Genomic DNA, 11,972 nt, shown 5'->3' with positions numbered 1-11,972 from the left:
ATGGTTTCTGTTCTATTTTTTCCGGGGGAATTCAGAGAACTTAGGGAAGCTCTAAGAACATCAGAACAGATCAATTAATTTGAAGGAAATTGCCTATCGACCCATCAACTTATGAACCGGGGACCAACGGCTTTACTTCCCTGACGGCGCCGACTGTGGTTGAACCCAGGCCTGCTGGGGTGAGAGGTAATCACGCTTACGCTTAGATATTTTCTGGTAGTTTCATTATAATCAAGGAAGTTCCAAGTACTTCGAGGATGATCAGAGTACTTCAAACAGCCCCATAAACTTCCAAGAACTTTCGAGGAATTATGTGATATTCCGAAGTGCATTTTAGGAATCTACAGGAAACTTCAGGAGCATTGTTGCGTTTTCAGGGATGATTTATAAAAATTAAGAAAATTACTCAGAATTATTAGAATATGTAAGGAACTTCAGGGAATCTTGTGCTAACATACCCAAGAAATCTCTTTCTTCCGGAATTTTCCCCCAACTTCTCTTGAAGTTTCTTTCGACTGATCCGTAAGCCCTCTGACTTCTGACTTTCTCCTGAAGTTTCTTCCAATCAACTTAAGGAAGCTACTTCCAGCTTCTCCAGAAAGTTTCTTCCGTCTTCTCCAGGAAGTTCAATTAAACTTCTACCAAAAAAAAAAAATCTCCCAGTGTTACGGCAGGCAAAATGAAAAATTATACGTTTCGGACACCGGGTTTTGAGCAGCACATAAACAAATCTTTTTGATTTAGTGCAGCTTTAAACTGCAAGTGTAATTCAGTGTGTTAGGAATAGATACCGGTCCCAGTTTTACCCCCTGACTCAACCTCCAATACAGCCAACTTGGATACTGGCCTACGTAATATCCCCCTCGCAGTTAGTACAACAGCTTGCCGAACTCTTCCATCCTTCGCTGTCACGACCTCCTTAACGCGTCCACGAATCCAACCGTTCCTGCGGGTGTCGGCGACAATCAGGACCAGGTTTCCTTCAGCTACGGGTTTGACATCGCCGAACCATTTCATCCGCCTCGTCAGCATTGGGAGGTATTCCCGTACCCACCGTTTCCAAAAAACGTCCAATTGGTGTTGAATCTGGTTCCAGGAGTTTCTCACTGCAGAAGCTGGATCACTAAAGGCTACAGTAGGTTGGCGTACGCCTCTTGAGCTTCCCATCAGGAAGTGGTTCGGTGTAATGGCTTCACCTTCTTCAGCATCCAGTGGCAGGTACGTGAGCGGTCGACTGTTAACGATACCCTCGGCTTCAACGACCAGCGTTTCCAATCCTTCGTCGTCCAATTTTCGATCGTTGTTGCAAGCGGTCTGCATGGCCGTCTTTATCGATCGCACCATTCTTTCCCAAGCACCGCCCATGTGCGGTGCTCCTGGTGGTATGAAGATCCATACTACGTTTGATGCCAAGTTTCCAGTGATTCTCCCGAGGATACATCCAGTAACCAGTTTGATTGTGGATGATTTTCACCGAGCTCTTCGCCACAGGAACTCCGAAACAGTGGTGAATGAAGTTCGTCAATTCTACTATATCTCTCGGCTGAGGACGGTAGTGAAGCAAGTAGCGGCTGCTTGTCAATGGTGCAAGTTGGCGAAGGCAACACCGAAGGTACCGCAAATGGCACCCCTCCCTATGGCTCGCCTGTCGTCCTTCACCCCACCGTTCACGTACGTTGGAATTGATCTGTTCGGCCCGCTGTCTGTGAAAGTAGGAAGGACTACTGCAAAACGCTGGATCTGCTTGTTTACCTGCTTGACAACTCGTGCTGTCCATGTGGAGGTTGCATACAGCCTTTCCACACCGTCCTGCGTGAAGTGCATTCGCCGTTTCGTTTGCCGCCGTGGAACGCCAGCGGAGATTTATACAGATAACGGCACCAATTTCCAGGGTGCAGAGAATCTGTTACGAAAGCAGATTAAGGAAATTCACGACGGACTGGCAGCAACTTTTGTGCATTCGGCTTTACCTTCAGCGTTGACCACTCTAAAGTAAGCTACAGCGGAGAATGCAGCTTCGCTTGCATCAACGAAGATGTGAAGTTGAAGTTGATCGTATGTTTGCGTGGTCGCTTTCTTGAAGTAACAGCGAGGGATTCGTAAGTCACCAATCTTACGAAACAGTCCAGTCCACCTGACCCATCGGTCGAATATTGCTTCCGGCACCTTTTCGTCCCACTGCAGGCCAGCTCGCCATACATCCTGTAGAAGTATTTTGCCGTGAACGAGGAACACGCTCAGAAGCCCCAGATCCCCATCAGACATTTCAGCATCTGCCGTTTAGTCGGCCGACCACCTCTGCAAATTACCTCCTGAACTTCATCCTTCATTTTCATCGAAAACCGCAGCTCATCTTCATCCGTGAGCCACAGCATTCCTAATACTCGGTCGCATCCGCCTGTTGGACTCACGCAGAGGATCTTGGTTCCCAAAGTTTCCTCTTCCTTCAGTTCGTTTAGCACTATAGCGCTGTTTGATAGCCAGTTTCTGAGATGGAAACCTCCTTTTTGGTGTATGGTTCTCACTTCTTGGGAAACATGAACCGCTTCCTCTTCGCTCTCGAAACTATCGAGAAAGTCATCCACATAGTGATTCTTCAAAATAGCTTCAACCGCCCGTGGAAAGAAATCAGCAAATTCTGCAACGTTTGTGTTCTTTACATATTGCGCCGACGCTGGTGAACAGGTGGCTCCGAAGGTCGCCACGTCCATTATATAGATTTCCAATTGTTCCGATGGATCACTCCGAAATAGGAATCGTAAAGCATGACGTTCTGACTCTTGAATCAACAGCTGATGGAACATTTCTCTAATGTCTGCAGAAACTCCCACCATATACTGCCGGAAACGAAGTAGCACGGCCGGAAGCGACGTAAGCTGGTCTGGACCTTTAAGCAGCATGGAATTCAGTGATATTCCATCGACTGTAGCTGCCGCATCCCACACTAGACGGACTTTACCGAGTTTCCTTGCATTTGTTACTGTACCCAGCGGTAGATACGCGCCTCGGATCAGCTCGTTCTAGTTCCTCTTCCGTAACGCGATGCGCGTAGCCTTTAAGCAAGTACTCCGCAATCTGCTTCTTCAGGTTGGCCGCCAGTGCAGCATCTCGAACCATCTCGCGCTCCAGACATTCGAAACGCTTGGCTGCCATGTTGTAACTATCTGGGAGCTCCACGTCATCGTCCTTCCACAATAGACCAGTTTGGAATCTTTCGCCTACTCGTATAGTCGTCTGCTCCATAATTCTCTTTGCGCGTTTATCTTCATCAGATTCCGGCACTGGTGCTGGCTTCACACCTGCATCCTCCACCGTGAAATAATCTCTCACCGCATTGTGTAGCTCCTGGTCACTCGTACATTTGCAGGCATGGAAATTCACCGTATGTGATGCCTCCTTACCATTTCCACCGAAGAGGCTCCATCCTAACCTGGTCTTTACCGCGATAGGCTCGCCTTTCTTGCCTTCCTTCACTTGCATTGGTACCGTAAGGTTCACGTTATTAACGCCGATTAACAGGCGGGGAACAGCCTTCTCGTAGCTGACAATTGGCAGACCCTGAAGATAACGGTAACGTTGCGCAAGATCATTGTAGTTAAGGCTCTGCTCCAGCAAAGTCAGCTCCTTCACAGTACGAATGTCATTGAGGGTGAACTGTTTCTGACTGTTCGCCCCTCTAATCGAAACTCGAACATGTTTCGACTCCGACTCGACTCTGGTAACGTTCCCTGTCCACTTGAGGCACAACGGTTTCGTCCATCCATCGATACTGAGCTGCTCTACCAGGCTGCTCTCAATCAGCGATAGATCTGACCCGTCGTCCAGGAAAGCGAACGTTTCGATGGACGCTCGGGGTCCTGAGATGATGACAGGAACAATACAAAATAGTAGAGTTTGTTTATATTGTCGATGAGTGTGATTCTGCACCGTTGAGACTCTCAACTTGAGAGCCTTGGCGTAGGCTGACCGCTCGAACGGTTTGAATGCAGCAGTGGATGGTGGCGGAATTGACATCCTTCGATCACGCACTGTGTCGCACTTCTGCAACTTCTCCTACCGTGTGCGTTGAGACAACTCCGGCATAGATCGTTTGTTTGTGCGAGCTTCCATCGATCGTTCACGGTATACGACTTGAACACCGGGCACTCTGCTATATGATGACCAAATTTCTTACAGCAAACAGATGGGTTCTGCTCCGCTAAGGTGACTGTTGACTGCTCCTTTGTGCTTCTGCTGGCCACTGCTGCTCCCACCAACATACATTGTTACTCTGCTAACCGCTGTAACCACTCCGTGCATGAAATCGCCGAAGGTTTTAAGATTGATAACCGGGTACCGCTGCATATGTTCCGCCCATTGCATCTTGGTGTGTGGCGGTAGTTTTTCCACCAATTCCATCAGCAAGGTTGGGTTAGAAAGGTGCTCTAGTAGTCCGGCCGCTGCCAAATGGTCGCACAGGCAGCGTACTGCCATGCCGAAGTCGATGATGGTCTCCAATTTCTCCGCTTTTGGCGCCGCAACACTCCGCACCTTCAGTAGCAAAGCACTTATCAATAATTCGGGCCTTCCGTACAACAGACGTAAGGTATCGATTACTTGTGGAACAGATTCGGGAAGCAGTAACCGGCTTTTGACAGATTCGTAGGCATGGCCTTTCAAACAGCGCTGGAGACGAGCGAGATTTTTAGCACTGTTGTTGTTAGCCAGCGTAGTATTGTTAAAGCTGCTTATGAATATTGGCCAATCCGCGGGATTACCGGAAAATGTGGGTAAGTCGCGAGCCATTACTTGTCGGGCGGCTAACTGCGAGGGGGAAGGACCAGATTCGGGCACTCTTGGTGCCGGGAAAGCAGAAGATGTATTTGGTTCGATTTTATTGGCATTTTGACAGGTATTGGCTTGATCAGCATATTGAATTTCGTTCCTCCCCAAAGGTATGGAGAGAGGAACCGTAGGGGTGGGATGGCCTGGAAGAATAGGCCCCGTCCCAATAGGTCGTACCGAACTTGTATAATTTAGTAGCGGACTAATTGACCCCAATTTTGCTAGCAGATCTTGATAAGAACTGTTGCTAGGTTGAGCGGAACATGTTGGATTCATAGTGGGATTAATTGGTGGCTTACCTGTTGGCACTACGGGGGGCGAGGGTTGGGTAATGTTACCTACGGTTTGTGTAACGTGATCGTTGACCTGTCGCTTCGGAACCGTTTTGGGAATCGCGCCTGTATACCGCTGCTGACTCCCTTGAAGCTGCGACCGATATGTCGTTGTTTCCTGCGGCTGCGCCGAATTGTGGTGTAACTCCATTTGATTCATATTTTCCGACTTCTTAGTTGCTCGACCTCCCGTTGGCATATTATGGTCCTCAACCAGTTCACTTCCACGTTCCACTTGCAATGGAATTCCTCCGGTAGCCTCTTCTTCTGGCGCAACATTAGATGGTTGGTGATCCACCCATTGCATCACTCGTTGCAAGCTTGCTCGTCGACTCACCCGGCTGCGGTTGCTCATATTGTCATTTTCTTCCTCGAGTTGCTCCTCCAGCAGAGTATACTTCTCCTGCATAAGCTTTTTCCCCATTTCGATGGCCCTTTTCTCCGCTTCCATTGCGCGCTCCTCCTCTAGCTTCTGCAATCTCAGGGCAATTCGGGCCGACTTCGAGTTGATACTCGTTGGCAGACAATTGCGGCAAGTCCATGGTCCAGCAAAATTGTACAAAGACGCAAAGGAATGAGGCTTACCATTTGTGGTTTAACGCAACACGACCGAAAGGGGGAATTCTTCCGTAATGATAATCTCCAGAGCACTCGTATATAATTACACTCTTTATTGGGGAGATTATAATATTCCTGTGTGGATCATGAAAGAGCGTTCCAAAGAGAATGCATAATTTTAGTTCAGTATACTGGTTTAGGTTATGTTTAGGCATAGGCATTATAGTTTTTAATAATTGAGTAGCTTTAACTTACGTTTAGTTTCCCCTAAGTGAGATTTTTCCTCACGTTCTAGTCAGGTTTTAAGTTCGCTCTTGCTGTAAGTAGTTTTAATCTTTAATTTTAGAAGAAATTTCCGGTTTGTCACTAGTTTCTTACCGGTGTGCATTCAGATTAGCTTTAAGTTAGGTTATTGTGTTCAATTGTGATCGTACTGATTCTTCGTTTGTAGGCAAACTTCCAGTTCATGTAAATAGTTTAGGTTTAACACTAATTTAGTATTCAAATTAAATTATAAATGTAGGAAAACTTGAAATTTCACCGCATAGAAAGGTGCACTGATAGTTTTCACTTTTGTCTTCTGTTCCTTTTTTTTTGCATACTCACGAGTCGCTGTGGTGACATTGGCATCTGTCACTTCCCTGCAGGGTTACCACAAACACTCATCGGGATTCCAGGGGTGGTATCGGGTCGACAAGCTGCTCGTGATGATCGTAAAGGGCGCGTGCTGTTCGTAACAGCTAACACCATTATTTTTGTACATCTTCCGAAGGTCCTTTATTTATTCTAGGAGTGGTTTTCTGAGTCTTACTGTTGGAACGATTGTTTATTACATTCCCGACGTTTCGGCCATAGGGTATCGACCTTTATCAAAGCCGAAACGACACAAAAAAAGAAACCATCGTTCCATCAGCAAGACTAAGAAAGCCACTCCTAGAACAGCCAATTATTCAGTCGAAACTGCCATTAGTACTGTATTTAAATGGTCATGGCAGAATAGGTCACATCTAGGACACCGAGCCCCTTAGATCACAACAAATCACATAGAGCCAATATGTTTTCGAACACCGATTGAGCATACATCTTATGTAACCACGAAGAAGATATTGTTTTTCGCTCAGTTCAGACTGAATATGTCAGTATCTATTTTCTTAAATAGAAAAAACAAACGATAATGAATAGACTTCTATACTAAAGATCCTGGGATTGAACCCACGATCTTTTACTCTGTAAGCAAAAAGGGTTGCTCAAAGGCCACCGAGCTTCTTACATCATTACAAACCACTACAACTGACGATCGGTTAAGCCTTGCGACGTGATGCTTTTCAAACGAAATCGAATACAAATAAAACCTTGAGATAGTGTATGCAAATAGACGATAAAAGAATTCGATGGGACCCTAACAACTCTTTAATGTGATGGAGCATGGGATTGAAACCACAATATTTTGCTTGGTACGCAAAACGGTTGCCACTATGTCACTGAGCTCCTCATATCTTTACTAAACACCACGATCACCGACGATGACAGTTACGCAAAATCAGTAATTAAGAGCTCCACAATTACATTACAATTACAACTGACTATCTCAACAGAAAGTGATTGATAACTTTTCATGATACCGTAATGCTCCGAATACTGGACGGTTCATTTATCCGCTCATTTATGTTGTAATGAATTATTACGACCAATTTGCAACATAATAAAAATGTGTGATGATTCTGAACGATGACATACAGTCATGTTAAAATTTACCTGCTATTATGAGATTGGTAGGCGCTGATAATCAACTTTAAAAAGCGTCAGGAATTATGGACTAAGTGTCCGGAATCCGATGCATTACGGTATTTAGGAGTATAACTATAAATTTCTCAGACATCAATCCTCCTAAGGTTTTGGAGATCTAGGTCATCAATCTGGCTAGTAACTTTAATTTTCTTATATAGTTTTCAATAAAAAGTACAACATCGCTGATTAAAGTATGGCTAATGTATGAAACTTATTAATGTTTTCAAATTACAAGCCTTAAACTTGATCACCGTGATTCGTACAGTCAAGAATCTTCAATGAATTTAATTGTGCTGGATGTCAGCAAAATTGCGGCGATATATCAAACAATAGAAAATTCTGCTAATATCAAAGCAAAAATGAATGCCGAGTTTATCGGCGGTGTGTGTGTGTTTGGCATAACTATATTCAGTTCCAGCCTCTGATATGGTCAGTGCAGATCGTTTAATCAGAACGATGTAATGGCTCCTTGCCTACTCGTATGTAGTGACTAATTTTTCAACCTTGAACAACGTTAACGCGTCGCAATTGCATTAAGACAACGAGCTTAATGCATTCGCCAAATTGCTCCCTCATACTGCGACTGCATCAGTGCACTTATCCGTGTCGAACACGGTTTTCACACCGGTAATGTGTGAATTTACCTCCATGCATTGCAGTAGTAGTTTTATCTTGATTCGCCAGCGTCCCGGGAATGGATTGACTTGTGAAAGCTTGAACTCAGATCGTGGCTCTTCCGGGCAAAGAGTATCCTCGTCGTTTGGGAACGAACAGAATCAGTTTACAAAAAAAGGTAAATTTTCAAGTAATAAAACATTTTCCTGCAAGCAACAATGAAAAAGTTATGTTACTGCGCAGTGAAAAGCGTCGGTACAATGCTTATGTATTGACATTTTCATAGTGTGCAAGAGAGAGAGATTGAAAATTTACCAACACATATCAAGAATCTTTCCAACCACGCCGTTCTCTCTCTCTCGACGATATTTTCTACGAGCACGTGAAAACGAGAGGATTGCACAAAACAAAAACATTGATGATCAACTTCTGCGTTCACATGGCTCACATGTTCGGAGATGCCGGAGAAGCTAAGAGCGAGAGAGAAAATTCCGTTTTGTTGTCGCTCTCAAAAACTAGAGGCGAACGTGTTGATTTGATATTGTTTTGTTTTCAGTGTGAAAACTGAATGCGAAAACGAGATGAAGAAGAAAAGAAACACCAGGCTATACACTTCAAAGTGAGAGGTTTTTCAAGATTTTTTCTTTTGAAATGTAAGTATATGAATTTAATTCATTGTATAAATTTATTCATTTTTTAATTAAAATTAAATTTGAAAGCATTCAAGTTAAATTTGGGTTACAAACTGCCAACCAATTGAAAATGATACACTGAAAAACATGTCAACTTAAAATTATAGAATAAATGTAATACCGCACAAAGTAATACAAAAAATGCAATGCAAATAAACCGACAACGTGACGCAAGGAATTTTGTTGTGCTCTCGCACAAATACGAAGCCATTTTTCCCCACATGTGATTCGGCGTTGTACAGAATCGTGCAGGACGCGCACGCATACAACCATGGGATTCGACACTGAAAAAAGTCACGCCGCATTTTCACTCCCACAGTCTCACACTCTCGCGCATTCTCTTGTGCCCGCTGCCCGTCGGAGCGGAGATCAGAACTCTCGTGATGTGGTGACCGCAAAAGTGTGCAAGCAGATCCATATTTCTAAGCACTAAAAAAAATGTGTAGGTAATGGACAGAAATTTTATAATAAAGGAAATTGTCCCCTGAGTATGTGACTGTTTATTTTTTTTTTGTAGATGCAAGAAAATGCATTACTGATGATATGGGTTCTTTTTGAGTATTTGTAATCATACTTACTATTTTTAGAAAAAATAAAAAGTTGGCGAAAAATTCACACTTTTATTGATATTCACACAAACACACGCGCACAGATTTCAAAATTGCTTAAAAATATCTCAGTGTAGCTAATTTTTCTTCACTCTTCAAGCTAATTAAAAATAATAATTTACAGGTTAAAACCTTCTCGCACAAACAAAGCCGGAACCTTCCGTTGGTGAGCCACTCGAAAAAATCTTGTTAAATGTTTTCACATTTCCAAACGTCAATTAACACTCGATTAAAATTAAAATCTGCCTTGGGGAACTGACCAAAACGGAAAATCTTCTCGAACTGTATATGAAATCAAGCTTGTAAAGCCGTCTAGTATGTTAGCAAAAGTGGTTTTTGTAAATGACAAATCCAAACGAAGCGGGCGAGATAAACTCGCGTATAGTAGGCGATGACACATCGGCAGACACTGACTGTAGCGGCGGTTGCTTGGCTGCGCGCTTCAAACCGTCGTCGTTCGACGGTCGGCCATGGGTGGGAATCTGCTGTAGCTATGTGTGAGGGAATAGGCCATGTGAGCAGCAAGCAGAAACTGTAACCGGCTATGGATATGGACGAAGTGCTTCTCCGGAGATTAACCAATACTGCGAACATCCGGACGCGCTAGGTCACGTAGCCGCACAACGACGGCAACAACAACCACGACTACGCTACGGTGGACGCATGGTTGAGAGCGAGAAAGCGAGCGAATGAGAGACCAAGAGGGTAGGAAAATATTCTGCCATGGACATGTGACTTCCACCAACCCTGCCGCTCTCTTGGATGCGGGACGTAAAAATGGATGAGTTTGCATGAAAATAGAGTAGGCTCTGATGTATAATTGTAAATGTTTTTGTTTTGCTCGGTTCATCGTCGCCTACTGCAGATACGAAACTAGCTGTCACCTAATAGGTTGTTCAACTTCTGAAACTTTAATCTTAGAAACCCTATTATTTAAACAAAGCACAGCAAAAAGGTTATAACTCCACTACTACCAGCAGGCAGGAGAAAAATGCACAAACACCTTGTCTACTGCTGACTTCTGGGCCATTGTAAGAAAAATAACAGACACTCTGGTATCATTTTAAAAGGATGTACACACCTATAAAATAATTTGTTTTGCACAATAATTCGCAGTCTTTTTTGAAACTGAAACCGGGAGAGCACAGTAATTGCCGATGAGAGAAAGATGTAGCAACAGATGTGGCTGGATGGCTGGCTGGCAACGTGAACAGTAACTAGGCATGTGCGGTAGTGCTCCATTGATATGTGTATCGGTGTTCGTTCACAGCACCTTTCCGGTCATTCGAACCGACTTCGACTTGGGAGGATGCTGGTGAAGGAGACATGGTTCAATTAAAATTCAAAATTTAGACCACTTTGGGTCAGTAATACTCGGAAGCTTTTCCTGTGATCCTGTTGCTGTAGCTATGGACACTAAGTTAACTTCATTTAAGCATAACATTTATCTATAGGTTCAGTGATGAACATTTCGCGAGTATGTTACATGACATGACCAGAATGAAGACATTGCTGAAATTATGAGGTTAGATCAGTTAAGATGTTATGTACCCCACAAGTATTTACTAGCTCTATTCACCAGATTTGTTTTGCAATAGTGCTAGGAGTAGTGGCTAGCATCATGTGGTAGCATCGACGAATGAGTGTACAGGTCATCCGTTTACTTACCTTTCACTTTACTACAAAACTGATTGCTCCCTCTTAGTCGAAAACGCTGTACCTATTAAAGGTTGCAAAATGTGCGAAATTTTCCAGGTTTGGGATTTTAATAATAATGAGACCTACAAGGCCGTTGAATCTTACTCAAATTTGAGTTTTGTTAGCTCTCTTTCGCTAAAATCAAGGTTACTCATAGACTGAATAAAAATCTGCTCGAATTTGAGTAAATGTCACTCAGATTCGACCAAACTTAGCTGGAAAATTAGTGACATTTCAGGCGGGACATTTGAAAACGACACAAAAGCTTTTGTAAACAAACTTTGTAATGCCCTTTGCACGCGAACTGAAGTACGCCCACGTAAACCAACAACGTCATTGGGTAAGGGCAACTCTTACCTTTCCGAAAGTAGTATTGGTTTGCGTGGGCGTACTTTGGTTCGCGTGCAAAGGGCATTACAAAGTTAGTTTACAAAAGCTTTTGTGCCGTTATCAAATGTTACGCCTGATTTATTCAAATTCGAGCAGTATGAGTATCCTTGTATCGAAATTGCTAGAACGGGCTTCCAAACTCCAAATAACATGCTCACAAGGCGTGATACGCACACCGCGTCGTGTCTTACCTGACCATTCATAAGTAAAACTATATTTAAACTATTCTGAATTACCTCCACTAATTACCGTTACCGCTTCTGCCAACTGAGGTCAATCTCAGACCCTTCCTCACATTGAAACTTGATTTGAACCAACCACCTGCAATGCGATCCAGTTCTTGAAACTGCCGAAAACATCACCAGCGCTCGTGATCCACAACATATTTAAGCTCCAACCATGTAACATTAAATGCGGCAAGGTAGCAATAAATGTAATGCCTTCAAAATCATTCTTACTTTCCCGCA

This window comes from Ochlerotatus camptorhynchus, unplaced genomic scaffold (genome assembly GCF_037179485.1).
Source record: "Ochlerotatus camptorhynchus isolate MF236.1 unplaced genomic scaffold, CSIRO-AGI_Acam_v1.1 ptg000343l, whole genome shotgun sequence".
Lineage (NCBI taxonomy): Eukaryota > Metazoa > Arthropoda > Insecta > Diptera > Culicidae > Ochlerotatus > Ochlerotatus camptorhynchus.
Note: the sequence above shows the minus strand (reverse complement) of the source record.